This window comes from Eptatretus burgeri, chromosome 5 (assembly GCF_056783735.1).
Source record: "Eptatretus burgeri isolate ZD-2024b chromosome 5, Ebu_testis_v1, whole genome shotgun sequence".
Lineage (NCBI taxonomy): Eukaryota > Metazoa > Chordata > Myxini > Myxiniformes > Myxinidae > Eptatretus > Eptatretus burgeri.
In genome coordinates this window covers 75,029,600-75,044,193 of record NC_140965.1, presented here as the reverse complement: position 1 = coordinate 75,044,193, position 14,594 = coordinate 75,029,600, and the positions used below count along the sequence as shown (strand labels likewise).

Here is a 14,594-nt window from a genome sequence, read left to right as displayed (position 1 = left end):
CTATTGCTCACATACAAAACGGGAGCACCCGTTTGTCATCCAGCTCTGGCCCTCGCCAACTAATTGCTGCAATCAATATAAGCGACGCCTCATCGCCATGCGCGTGGCATCAGCATTTAGCAGAGAGGCCACAGATTGCAGCTGAAATAACTTTTCACTAAAGTAAATAAAAATCATTGCATAATCAAGGGCAGCCAAGGGTTGCGCTTATTCTGGCGAGCACTCAGAATTGGACACATCAATCATTGTTCTGAACAAAGAGTGAATTTCTCATTTGCATCCCCAGCAGCATGTGTGAATCTTTTCCTATGTTGTTGCTGGAGGAACTCAACTTGTGTCCACTAGTTGTTTGGTTGTACCTTTTTATATTGCCTTGTTTTCATTTCAGAAAAGAGAACATGTCTCATAGAAGAATGATTATTCTTCACGCTTTGTATTTGTATCAGCTTCCATGTAGACGATTATTTGGTTTCTTCCAGCACATACATCGAGGGCTGGCAATACATATGGGCATCCAGTCAATGTCATGGAATGTCCATGCTCTTCATAGAGACTTTGGATGCTCACAACAAATTGTCGAGGTTCTTATCCAGTCCAGGAGATTGGATGTATATATATATATATATATATATATATATATATATATATATATATATATATATATATATACTAAAAAAAGGAGTGTGTGTGTGTGTGCGTGCGTGTGTGTGTGTGTGTGTGTGTATATATATATATATATATATATATATATATATATATATATATATATATATATATATATATATATATATATATTTTACACCTCGTACGTTTTATATGCATGTACAGTTTTACACCTCAAATCCCTGAACAGCTCAGCTCTGCCATTAAGCCTGGCCCTGCGACTCTGGTCAATTGTATCCAGTGTCCCTTCCGAGACAAAATTCTTCTACACCCCACAGTGAGTTCCAAAACATCCACCAGCAGAATAAAGGATGGTGGTCTTGAAGGCACTCCACAACTCTTCAGGATTCCCCAAAGCACCCAGACTCCCCAAATCTCTACTCAGCCTCTTTGCAAACTCCTTAGCTACCCTTTCATCCTTGAGCTTGCAAACATCCAACCTTGGCTGGGATGGGACCATTCACCTGAATTTAAGCTGCAACTTCAAAGTTTCTACAAGAAGCCTGTGGTCAGCATTGAGGAACTGAGTACTCTGGTAGACCCTGTAGTTCTGGATCATCCTCCAGCGACGGTCAACGAGGACATGGTCAATCTCCTTTGCCACACCACCAGCGTTGGAATACCAAGTCCAGCGATAAGCTTGTGGGCGCTGAAACCATAAACCAGCAACCATAGTCCATGACTTCTTGCAACGCCAAGGAACTTAGTGCTATTCTGGTTCACAGTTCCAGACCCATGGGGACCAACACATGTCTCATAACCATCCCTATCAGTTCCATTCTTCTTCTTCTTCTTTCGGCTGCTCCCGTTAGGGGTCGCCACAGCGGATCATCCGTATGATCCGCATCGTGATTTGGCACATGTTTTACGCCGGATGCCCTTCCTGACGCAACCCTGGTCGCCTCTTACGACACAGGGATATGGTACACCTATTTTAACCGGGGTATACACCGGCCCAGTATACTGGTACTCATTTCGCCGACCTCGGAAGGATGACAGGCTGAATCAACCCCCTAGTGTATTAATTCAGTGGTCCAACTGGGCTTGAACTCAGGACCTTTTGGGTCCCAAGCCGCTGCCCAAACCACTGCGCCAACACCAGGCTATCCCTATCAGTTCCATTCGATGCATTGAAATCCCCCAAGACTATAAGAGTATCTCACCTGGGGCACTGATCAACCACAGACTCAGACGTGGCATAGAATGCGTCCTTCACGGTGAGGTCACTCGCCTCAGTCGGAGCATAAACTCGTGAAGGGACCAGGCGAACAACACCCAACAAGTGGCGAATCATGAGTCTCATAATACGCTCGTTGACCGGTGTTATCTCAGTTATCATTGGAGTCAGCTTGTTGTACACAGCTACAGCAACTCCATGTGAATGGTAACTATCAGAGTGACCGAACAAACAGTAGGTTTCACTCCCCACCATAATCTCGCCACTATCCGGTCTCCGAACCTCAGAGAGAGCTGCAATACCGATGTTGAAACGCTTGAGCTCAGATGATAACAGAGACAGGTGATCATCCTCCCTTTGAGACAGGACATTCCAGGCACCCACCCGAAGGGACCGCCTCAGGTTAACCCAAGGAGACCGCCATCTGGTGGACGACACGTCAGCACCACCCCAACAGACACAACTGCAATCTGACCCAGGAATGTTACCCTGTGGTTTTCCTCCTATCATCAAAGAGTGGGGGTCCTTTAGGCTTTGCCCCAATCCCATTATCCGGCAAGCTGCTCTGCAGAGGGCAGCTGCACAGGGGCTACTCCCACAGAGTGTTTTTCAAATTACTTTGTGTTTTGCAGAGTGAACGGTTTTACGGTGGCCGGAGTGCCAATCCTGCTACCAACCTCCTGAAAAGTAACCCAACTGCAGGAGGACGTCTGCAGGCACAGTTGGGAACTAGATATGGATGACTCTTGGCTCACAAGGAGCTCCTCCACCCACTGACAGGTTTTGTTTGTAATCCTGCTGGGTGGCCATATCGTACACCCTCTTCCCCAGGAAACCTCGTGGGGAAGACTGTTTAGTCACCAACAACCCGACCATGAGACAGGTTAGTACAGGTTTACATGTTACCTCAAACAACTCACAGATCTAATCTGACCTGATCTAATCTGGCCTGAATGGTAAAACCATTTGCCTTCAAAATCACACACCAAGTTAATTGGCCTCTACTTGTGTTAAATTGTAGTGATTATGATTGTTTCAGAATAAAATCAGCTGTTCCTGTAGGTTTCCTTTGCTGGGTCGTGCATTTCACAGCAAAGGCTCGACCATGAGCACGAAGGAGCTTTCGAAGGACCTCTGGGATAAAGTTGTGGAAAGGCACAGATCAGGGGATGGGTATGAAATATTTCAAAGACCTTGAATATCCCTTGCAGCACAGGAAAGACAATCATTAAGAAGTGGAAAGCGAATGGTACCACCAAGACCCTACCAAGATCAGGTCCTCCCTCCAAACTGGATGACCAAGCAAGGAGGAGACAAGAAGCCAATGGCAACTTTGAAAGAGGTACATGCCTTTATGGCAAGACTGGTCACTGTGTGCACGTGACAACAATATCCCAAACACTCCACAAGTTCGTCCTGTACGGCAGGGTGTCAAGAAGGAAGCCATCAATCAAAAAAGCCCACCTTGAGTCCCATTTGAGATGTGCAAAACACCACTCCCGAGATTCTGAAGCCACGTGGCAAAAGGTTTTGTGGTCCCGATGAAAGCAGAATGGAACTTTTTTGACTAAATGCAAAACGTTACGTTTGATGCAAGTTCAACCCAGCACATCACCCAAAGAACACCATCCCTACTGTGAAACATGGTGGTGGCACCATCATGTTATTGGGATGTTTCTCATCAGCAGAAACTGTGGCACTTGTCAGGAGAGAAGGGAAAATGGATGGAGCAAAATACAGAAAAATCCTACAGGAAAACCTGCTGGCCTCTGCAAGAAAGCTGAAATTGGGACGGAAGTTCATCTTTCAGCCTGACAACGACCCGAAGCACAAAGCCAAAGCTACACTGGAGTGGCAAAGGAACAAAAATATAAATGTCCTTCAGTGGCCCAGTCAGAGCCCCGACTTAAATCCAATCGAAAATCTGTGGCATGAATATTTCTGTCCATTTCATGAATCTTGAATATTTCTGTCCATCAACGCTCCCCACGCAACTTGACTGAGCTTGAACAGTTTTGTCCAATCAAAATTGGGTAAATATTGCCCAATCAAGGTGTGCAAAGTTGGTAGAGACCTATCCCAAAAGACTCACAGCTTTAATTGCTGTCAAAGGTGCTTCCACCAAGTATTAACTCGGGGGCGGGGGGGGGGGGGTGGACACTTAAACAACCACGATATTGTAGTTTTGTATTTTTTAATTAATTTTCGAAAATTTGTCGAATTTGTTTTTCACTTGGAAGTTGTGGATTATGATGTGTAAATAAAGGTGGAAAATGTCTGATTTAATGCAATTTGTTCCAGGCAAAAGGTAACAAAAGGTGAAAATTTTGACAGGGGGGGTGTCGACTTTCTATAGGCACGGAATGTGCTAAGCATATAGATAATATACAGAAATGGAGAAAGCTGTGAAATTACGTTTAATCTACGTGACCATGGTGCATAGTTTGACAGCAACAAACAACTTTCACGTTGTAATGCCTGTTATTTGTGGACGCATGCTCTGCCCAGCTGGCATGGGCCAGGCATGCAGGGATGGCAGGGACCAATGTTCAGGGCGAGGGAAATACTGTGCATGATCCACGATGATACATGTACGACATTGAAAGGGTCTACAAGTTAGAAACTGCAATAATTATTGTCTGATTTCCACTTTTAAGTTTTATCACTTATGATTTACTAACACATTACCTGGAGAACGATTGCGTCACCCTTGCCTCCCCCTAACACGCACACGCACACACACACACTCACACATGCAATTCCGACAACTCCTCAAAGAAAAAGCATCAGTTTCCCCCTCACAATCCTGTCCCATCTTTGTTCCCCCCCCTCCCCAACCAACCCAAAGTCCTCACCCTTCCCCTCTAAACCCTTCCCTAAGGTATCGATCCCTTCCCTGCACTCAAGCCAACAATCCCCCCATGCCCCTCCATCCCACCGATAGTCCTCAACATTCCTCCCCCTTCCAAAGTTATCCCATCTTTACTCATCCTCCTAATGCTCATAAAAACAAACGGGCATTCCCACATCAAAACAGTGGAATATGTAACATTTTCTGCTCGCCTTGTCATGCTATCACCGACTTCACAGAAACCCGTCAAGGGCCATTCAAAAATTACGCAATGCATTTTTTTGCCAAAATCTGGCAAAAATCACTAAGATCACTAAGAGGTAGCTGAAATGGCCTAAGGTCACATGCTTCTGCACCTTCAATGCCAGATAGAGAATGCTAGGGCCTTACTGGTTTGAGAATGACAACAGCAGGACGGTAACGATCAACGCTGAGCGCTACCGGGCCGTGCTCCAGAAGTTCCATAATGTTCGAGCCCAAAAGGTCACCCTAAACCAGCTCAGCATGACCTGGTTTATGCAGGATGGTACATCCCCACATACAGCTGGTGATACCATCACTTTCCTGTGGCAGCTCTTCAGAAACTGCCTCGTTGCCCTGGGTATCGCTTATGACTGGGCACCCCATAGCCCAGACTTGAACCCTCTGGACTATTGGTTCTGAGGGGCTGCCAAGGACTCTGTCTGCACCAAACGCCCTGCCACACTGGATGATCTGAAGCGGGAGGTGTCAGACGAGGTCGAGGCAGTGCCACATGAGACCTACAGGAAAGTTGGATAGAACTTTGTAGTCAGGATCAATGCACGCCTGAGTCACAGAGGACCACACATCGAGAACGTCGTTACAAGGATTTTGTGTTAATACCAATTTCAGACCGTGTGCTCTCACTAACTCCAGCAGTGACTTTCTGCAATAGCAATTAGTGATAGAAAATACCATGTCATAACTTTTCAAGAAATGTTTGGTTCACATTCCTGAGGTTTCTGTTTCTTTGTAAATAAACCTTTAAAGTTGCATCACTCTTTTTGAAACGCCCTGTATATTTGAAAAAGTCAAAGCGGTGCAGTGACCAGGCAGCAGTCAGTATCCCTGTAATGACATCATCTAGCTCATCGTTCGGAGTGATGTAATCGCTTCTGAATATGTTCAATTGCTCTCATTTGCAAATTAGATTAAGTGTCTGTGAAATAGCAATGATGGAGTTTCAATGAAACGAATTTGCTTTTGTCATTCACATGTTGAATGCGTGCAATTCTTCACCATTGAGAGATGGCGACAAAACGATATATAACACGACATTTCAAAAAGTTATGGACGGATTATGACAAAACTAGACGGATGAGTTGGTTCGGTGGAAAGAACAAGCCGATTCGATTTTGGTTGAGGTCCGGAGTCAGATCCGGCCTATCGGTGGAATACGAAACGTCGACTGTTGAGCCCGGCGGAGGTACGTTGCTCTACAGAGTGCGGTTGTAGCTTTCTAAATGCTTTGTTTTTTGCAGTATGAGGTTCAAAAAAAAATGCAATCAGATCAGTTAGCTTCTTGCTGGACAACCAAAAGTGATGCAAATAAAATGTTCGCACGCATCAGGAGAGAGACATGATGTTTAATTCTCAAGAAGTTGTGCTCTCGTTGCATTGCGTAGAATTCGAGCTCTATAAAGTACGAGGGACACGTATGATAGGGGATTGGCAGAATGGATGCAGGTGGTTTTTTTTTTAAATTTAAATTCTTCAGATAGAGGTAGGGGGTAAGACCAGAGGGGGGAGGGGGGGGAATATTTTGAAGTTGAAGAAATAATGGAAGAGCTCGAACCAAGATGAGAGAATGAAATATTTATTCAAGAATGTAGTAGCATGTGGAATAGTTTTGCTACAAAGAGTGATGGAAGCTTGGAAAGCTGACCAGTTCAAGGAGTAATTAAAGAAATATTTAGAGGTAGTGAAAATAAACAAATACTGGTAACTGGGGGGGGGGGACACAGTCGACATGTCGACACAGAGGAAGGGGGGCAGTATTGAAGTGGGGGGGGGGACCTGCAAAGAAAAAGCACGACATGGCAGTACGTTATCCGTACAAAGCCTGCTTTTTGGCTGCTTGTAAGTCCACGGACGTGAACAGAGAACTGTCTTCTCTTTGCGAGCAACCCCTGTGGGTGCAAGGCTCGCTTGTCCCATCTGCCCATGGACAGGAGCATTCCTTCAGGATCAGGGACTTGGATCCCGGGCGCAAGGCTGAGTTGAATTGGATCGGCTAGGCCGCATTCGTCGTGCTTGGGCGAACCTGGCCTCCGAAGGCATGAAGCTCACATGCTCATGGCATTGCAGAGCCTTTCCCCCCGATGCTCTTCAAGTGTTTCTCATACTCACTGAGATCTAGGTTTTCCCTGGTCCCCGTAAAGACAACGACAAAAAGCGATTACCGCAAGTGATCCCGTGGCAAGGACAGAAAAGGCCGATAAGGAAAGGCTCCCTTTGCTTGTCTCACACATTGTCTGCCGCATTGAATGTCTAAGAAGTTAACTTTGTTCGGTGCAGACATGTAAAATTCTAAGGCTCAAGGGAATTGCGTATGCTGTAGACTGTTAAAAGGGTACATGTAAGTAAGAGCCAATTGTGAACATGATATGTGAATGAGTTACCCCAGCCATGTGGTTATGTGTGTACATTTGATTGTGTCGCTTTCAATAAACAGGTTTGTTTTTGCAATCTTGGGATTCCTTTGACTGGTAAACAGTATGTCACTAATTTCAGAGGCTGAATGATAATTTTATCAATATCTTCTTCTCATTATGAATTCTTTTTCAACAGCCACAATTATTCCCACTTTCTTATGGGGTTGGTTGGTGAAAGTTTTTGGCCCAAGTCTTCCCAATAATTTGGAGTTTATTCAGGGTGCCGAACTCTTCGCGAAGGACACCGTGGGATCTTTGACGTCCATCGATGAATGCTAGTGGATGGGATCCATCCATCCATCCACTGGGACCATACTCTGTGCAGAGCGTTGGTGCTGCGTAAGCAGTCTCCTTGGCTATTGGGCACAATCCTGGACGGGTCGCCACCATGACACAGGATACCAGCAAGCTGGCACTCATTTTATCGACCTCGGAAGGATGGCAGGCAGAGTCAACCCCACCTGGTATTAATTCAACAGCTGAGCAGGATTTGAACTCAGGATCCTCAGATCCCAAGCCCACCACCCTAACCATGAATCCAACGCCAGGCATGCAGACGGGATGCTAAACAGGATTTCCATTTAACTTCCATCCGAGAGACAGCACACGCAGCATTGATGAATCATCCTGCCTGTTAAACACCAGGATGACAATTCATAGTTGCGTCAGGATTCAAACCGAGGCTCGACAGCTTGTCGGTGGGTGTGCGTACCTCTAGGCCATCCTGTCAACCCATTGGTCATTGCAACCACATGGAAGTGTAAATCATTGGACTTAAATCCTTGTTGTTCATCACGAGAAAAGATCTTTAGAATCTTTGATCTTCCAACACCTAATGGACCTCATCCTCATTAATAAGATTGCGATAGTTTGGAAAATTTCTGTTTCCGTTCAGATATTGAACCATCTCGTGTTAACTAACAATTTCTAGCAACTTCTGGTTATAAAATCATCCAATTTTTATGGGTTTGTAGAGGGAGGGCCTCCTGTAAATTATCTTGGTCTGAGTATGCACAAGTGTCAAGGCAGACTGAAACAGGAGTGGGAAAACAATAGTCAGTCATCAGTTGCTCTGCTGTGTACAGTGCCTTGCTGTGCCATACCGCACCGTTCAGACTGGTGTTGCACCATTGGAGCTATGGCACATCATTTCTTTGGGAAAGTCAAATTGAACCTCTGCCATTGTGTCGGGACCCAGTTCATTGAGTCCAAGCAATGAGTGCAATTAACTTCAATCATTGCAAAGCTGTTATTTAGTCAGTTATTTTGCAAATGGTGGATTGCAGCAGGTTTAGGTTGTCTCAGGTCTCACTCCTCGGTGAGGATCATTGACCTCACTGTGTATGAATCATCACTTTCTGGAGTCATCATCTGCAGGAATCACCAATGCTTCAGAAACCTCTGGACACATTCGTTGAAGAAAATGCCATTTATCCAGATTGATTGAATTACTGCAAAGTCCGCCAGAAGGGGGCACACCAAAAGGCAAGAATGCTGTCAACCACTCGCTATACGCAAGAAAAACGAGTAATACCTGCACCAAAGACTCCCTTTGTCCAGCGCACTTACCGTTTGCCATCATCACTATCATAAAGGCCAGAGATGTTCATGGATGTAAGTTTACCCTTGTGTCCTAACTGTACAAATTCCCACAAATACCTTTTGGATGCCATGTTCAGTGCCAGTTCATCAGAGACCTGCCAACGAAATGAAAGTATGAGCGTAAAAGTTGGTTCACGACATCGCCAATGGGACAGGGTCGCAGAGCACACGGTACCAAGTCCCTCAAGAAAAGGTAACAGCAGAGTGTCCTCAATAAAGGGTGAACATTTGACAAACAATGTGAGTACTGAGACTTTGGAGGGGCTCCACAGGAAGGTTGCTCCCAGCAACAAGCAAACCCTTCGCAATAGCCACATTAGCAGCAGCCTGGGTGCGCAGGAAAAAACACCACCTTCCCGTACACTTTAAAGCCGTTACAATGGTGGAGGACACAACCACTTTCTTCATAGCGTGTTCCGCCAACAGCTTGGCGTTGCATTTTTTTTTTATGTCTGAGCCAGGACATTGAACGGAGCATTAAACAAAATGTGAGGGACACACTTAAAGGCTACACATTGTCCTCCCACCACATCGCACATCTCTACTCCACCTCCCACACTCCCTCTTCACCCGAAGAATATTTGTCCCTTAAACAAAAATAAATACACGTGCACCATGCTTTCTGGTGAAATTATCTCAGGAAGACAGTGTCAAAGCAACAGAGGTAGCAGCAACATTTACCCATCCTCGCTGGCACCCCTGGGAGCTGAAGTAGTGGTGAGAGGGTGGTGGAGTCGGGGATCACGATCACCAAGATGTGCAAAGGCACAGACAGGAATAATGAGTGTGGCATGGAGAGATGTGAACACAACACACTTCGGCTGCACAGAGGACATGTACTGTGAAAACGCCAAAGCAAATGAACAGCAAGACAAATGCAAAAAACATCCAAATCAAACTGCTTATCTCCAGTGTAAATTAACTCCTGCAATGGAACGTAGCGAAGACAGTAGTTTTTGGTGTCAACAACAAGCAACATAAGCTCGCAACGGGTGCTGGCCGCAAGAGCTGCTTCAATCGCTGTGAGATTAGAAACACCGGAGAGTGAGCGCTCTGTGGACCAAGGTCCAGGCCTGAAAATAAACAACCAAACTTCATTACAAAAAAAAAAAAAACCGTAGAATTAACACGAAAACAACTGCACCAACTCGGTTGACTCAACAATACAAATGACACTCGCCAACAACTCTCACTGAACTCAGTTGTGGAAGAGTTCAGAGTTGGAGACGTAATGTCGCAAATGACACTCATAGAAACTCCTGCTGGAGTCCATTGTCGAGTTCAAAGTTGGACAAGCAAGGATGCAAAATGCCAGATACTCTGCTGATCCAGTGGTCAGTGATACACTGCCAAAAAAAAAAAGATGGAGACCTTCAGAAGCTCTGAATGACTGAGGAATAAGGAGATTGCGGAAACTTTTCATCGAATCAAACGGAAGATCAAATACTGCATTGGAGTCATGAGAAGGAACCCGAACAAGGGAAGGGCAAAGATGGAGTCGTCAGGAGGAACCTGGATAGGATTTGGGTTTCAGCTGCAACTCCTCAACTCTCAAACCCAACCCTCAAAAATTGCTCCTTGAAAAATTCCGACAAAACACGACTCCTGTTGACATATCTTGTTTGCTTGACGATTCGAACTCCGCAGTTTATATATCATTGTTTTGGTTTTATTTGTAGTTGCCATCGAAGCAACAAAGAGTTCAAATATTTTTCTTCTATAACATGCTTTTCTGACGTGTGCGTCCTTTTTTTCCCCACCATTGGTTGCGAAAGTTGCTTCGTGCACCGTATTCGGGTCATGACTTTGTCGCCCTCTTCACTGAGCAGAGATGGGAAGAATCGCCCTTGACAAAACCTGAAGAATCGCCCTTTTTTTGACCCATGGGGTGTGCTTTTCCTGCTGACGACCTATCTTGGGCTTTTTGCCAGCGATGACGGATGCCTTGTGCGCATGCACGCAATTGTAAGCCTACGTGGGATGGATTAATGACCAAGGTCAAATCTGCACAGCCATCAGATGTAATAAAATAAAAAGAAAAAGACTTCAAATTTTCTTGGGGTGAAGAGGAAGTGGGGGAGGTGGGGTGGGAGGACAAAGTGCAGCCTCTAAATCTAAATGTGTTCCTCACATTTTGTTTAATGCTCCGTTCAATGTTCTGGCTCGTACAAAAAAAAAATGCGATGCCAAAATGGGCGTCAAAATTGTGCGCATTTGTCTTCATGCCTTCACTCGGTGAATGTGATGGTTGAACGGGATGGTGCAGAGGTAAGGGACTCGCCATTAAGTTGTGTAATCTGGGTTTGATTGTCGACCCAAGTACAAAACTGTCAGATTGGTACTTCCCAGGAAACGCATTGCAGCAAAGAGATGGGGTCAGACCTGTCCATCAGATGGGACATTCGGCTGCGAGGAACCCATCTTCCAGCATTGATCTGCAACACCCCACGTGAGCAGCAGCAGTTTATAAAAAGTTGATAATACCCATGGAGGCTTTCGATGAAGCAGGGAAGGGTTCACTGGCACCATGAAGAAATTCCAAATTCCAGTCTTAACCAGCCGTGCGGCTCATCCCAGTCGCCATCTAGTAGTAACCCCCAGGGAACTGTCAGTGCACCAAAAGCCCCCCAAGGCACTGTCAGTATGCCAAACGTTCCCAAAGGCACTGTCAGCACAATAAAGGTCCCCCAAGATACTGTCATTGCCAAAAGTCCCCTAAGGCACTGTCAGTGCATGAAAGGTCTCCCAAGGCACTGTCATTGCACTAAAGGTGCCCCAAGGCACTGTCAGCGCACTAAAAGTTCCGAAGGCACTGTCAGTGCAATAAACATCCCACAAGGCACTGTCAGTGCACTAAAAGTTCCGAAGGCACTGTCAGTGCAATAAACATCCCCCAAGGCACTGTCAGTGCTCTAAAAGTTCCGAAGGCACTGTCAGTGCAATAAACATCCCCCAAGGCACTGTCAGTGCACTAAAAGTTCCGAAGGCACTGTCAGTGCAATAAACATCCCCCAAGGCACTGTCAGTGCTCTAAAAGTTCCGAAGGCACTGTCAGTGCAATAAACATCCCACAAGGCACTGTCAGTGCACTAAACGTCCCTCAAGGCACTGTCATTGCGCTAAAGGGCCCCAAGGCACTGTCAGTGCACTAAACGTCCCTCAAGGCACTGTCATTGCGCTAAAGGGTCCCAAGGCACTGTCATTGCGCTAAAGGTCCCCCAAGACACTGTCATTGCGCTAAAGGTCCCCCAAGGCACAGTCAGTGCGCTAAATGTCCCTCAAGGCACTGTCATTACGTTAAAGGTCCCCCAAGACACTGTCATTGCGCTAAAGGTCCCCCAAGACACAGTCAGTGCACTAAAGGGCCCCAAGGCACTGCCATTACGTTAAAGGTCTCCCAAGGCACAGTCAGTGCACTGAAGGTCCTGCATGCGAGAGGGATATGCGGTACAAGTGTTTTCACCATTTTCCATCAATGGCCTTAACCAGTCTGAATGACACCGAAAAAGCACACACACACACACACACATACACACACACACACACACACACACACACACACACACACACACACACACACACACACACACACACACACACACACACACACACACACACACACACACACACACTGTGCATGAACAGTGCCACAGATCGTTCAGTTTTTGTTCACAGAAAATAAAAATTTGGTCATTGACTTGAGCTGCAGATTACATCGGATTACATCGTCTTTCACTCAATGAACAATTAGCTGGCAATGAGCACCCTTGCTTTGCTAGCCAAAGATCAGATATGCGATCAGATCAGATTTCCTTCTGCTGCTGCAGCCACAGATCAGAGAGGGAGAGCGAGAGAGGGGGGGAAAAAAATTGCTACTAGCCTTCGAACGACTTTGCTCTGGAGGGACATCAAACGCGCGCCCTTGTGTGTGGCGGGCCTTGGACAGCATCAACATACCCGGGGCCCGCAGGCCATTCAACTCACCGCAGCGCGAATGCAAAACAGGCTGGGGCGCGTTTCTCGGGGCGATGGAGTTCCACATTCGCCCAAGTGCAACCCGAACACCTGTGTGAAGTTGCATAACGCGGTCAGGAAAGGGACCATGAAAGGAGTCGCGAAATTGTGGTGCTCGTTCAAAACGCTCTCGCGCGCACCCCATCATTTTGGAGAAAACGCTCCCCATCGATCAAAATCAAGCCATCAATACTGGAGGGGAATCCACAAAATTATGTATGTGCGCAGGAGGTAAGTGTAATTTTACATGTGTACAAAATCTAGGCTAATGGAAGATCGGGAGAGCGTAGCGGGCAATGTAATAACAGTGGGGTAGTGGGACAACAGGTGGACCGGACCCTAACAAGGGAATGGACTGCCACTGGTAACCCAGTGCTTCCTGCTGCATGGCCGGATTATCGGTGACTAAACCAAAACCCCTCTCTGGCTTTTCTAGTAGGGAAGGTGACGGTGACACCTTGCCAGTACAAAAAAAAAACACCTGATAAAAGGTGGATGAGCTCCATTCGGGAGCCAACGGCCATCCAGCATGGAGATGGTATCTCCTAAAAAAAACACCCATTGGGGGTAGGAAAATGGATTTTTGCACCTGGTCTCATTACCTCCTCCTGCACAATGGTTCTGTGAAGAGGTTTCCTTGTTTCAGAACTCGATGAAAGTTTTTTCCAGTTTTTCCTCTTCTACTTTTTTTTCTTTCTTAGTCCTTTACCTGGAGTGGCTTTATACCTTGTTTGGGGCAATTTCCATTAAAAAAAAACAACAGGGGGAACAGGAGAGAGAAAAAGAAAGGAAACATGGTAACCTGCAGGTAGATGTGTGAGGAGGGCTAGTGGACGGTTTATGAGGATGGAAGAGATCATGGATGGGGTTCGAGGTTAACCCGAGGTAGTGGTGTACCGTCAACTTGAAATCCTCGCAGGAAGAGTAGGATTGGATAGACCGATGAATGAGGGTGCATGATCTGTTGCAGGAGAGAGGAACAAGGCAGTAAATCTTGATTTGGGGAGTTTCAAAAGGAATGGGGTTGTTAGGAGGTCATGTGTGACAGGATCTGGAGAGACTGGGACGGGACGGAGAGCAGAGGGAGTGAGATGAGATGAGAGGTGTCACAAAGTCATTGTCCCAGAAGTTCAATTGAATTTGCCCGAACGAAATATTTACCATACCTCTGATAATCCAGCTAGCTTTTTCACTGTGAATCAATCAAAGGATTCCCGAGCGAGGAACCCCTTCGATGGCGATTGAAGATCTATTTTATATGAGCTCAACAGTTTGCGATGAACTGAAAGAGAACAAGAACCAGCGCTTTCACAAAATAAAATAGTTTTTCAGAATACTTCTCATAAAAGTTTACAAAAACAGAACTTCACAATTAGTATAGATTACACGGCAAGAAAAAATTAACAATACCCTTCAACCAAAATCTTCTTTCAGATACAGCACAAGGCTGCGGGGTAGCATCATTGGCTGCAGGGGAGTATCATTAGCTGGGGGTGGATTCATTAGCTGCAGGGTAGCATCATTGGCTGCACGGTAGTATCATTGGCTGCACGGGAGTATCATTGGCTGTGGGGTAGAATCATTGGCTGCACGGTAGTATCATTGGCTGCAC

General features: G+C 46.0%; 1 long non-coding RNA gene across 1 annotated transcript in view; it reads right to left on the bottom strand.

The window, feature by feature from the left end:
• Positions 1-14,594, bottom strand: part of LOC147026714 (uncharacterized) — a 249,657-nt gene that overhangs the window by 123,857 nt on the left and 111,206 nt on the right. Inside the window, exons 5-7 of the long non-coding RNA XR_015058486.1 lie at positions 14,149-14,264; positions 13,785-13,943; positions 12,953-13,033 (exon numbers count right to left, since the gene is read on the bottom strand). This is a non-coding gene — a long non-coding RNA (uncharacterized LOC147026714). The remainder of the gene's footprint in view (positions 1-12,952; positions 13,034-13,784; positions 13,944-14,148; positions 14,265-14,594) is intronic.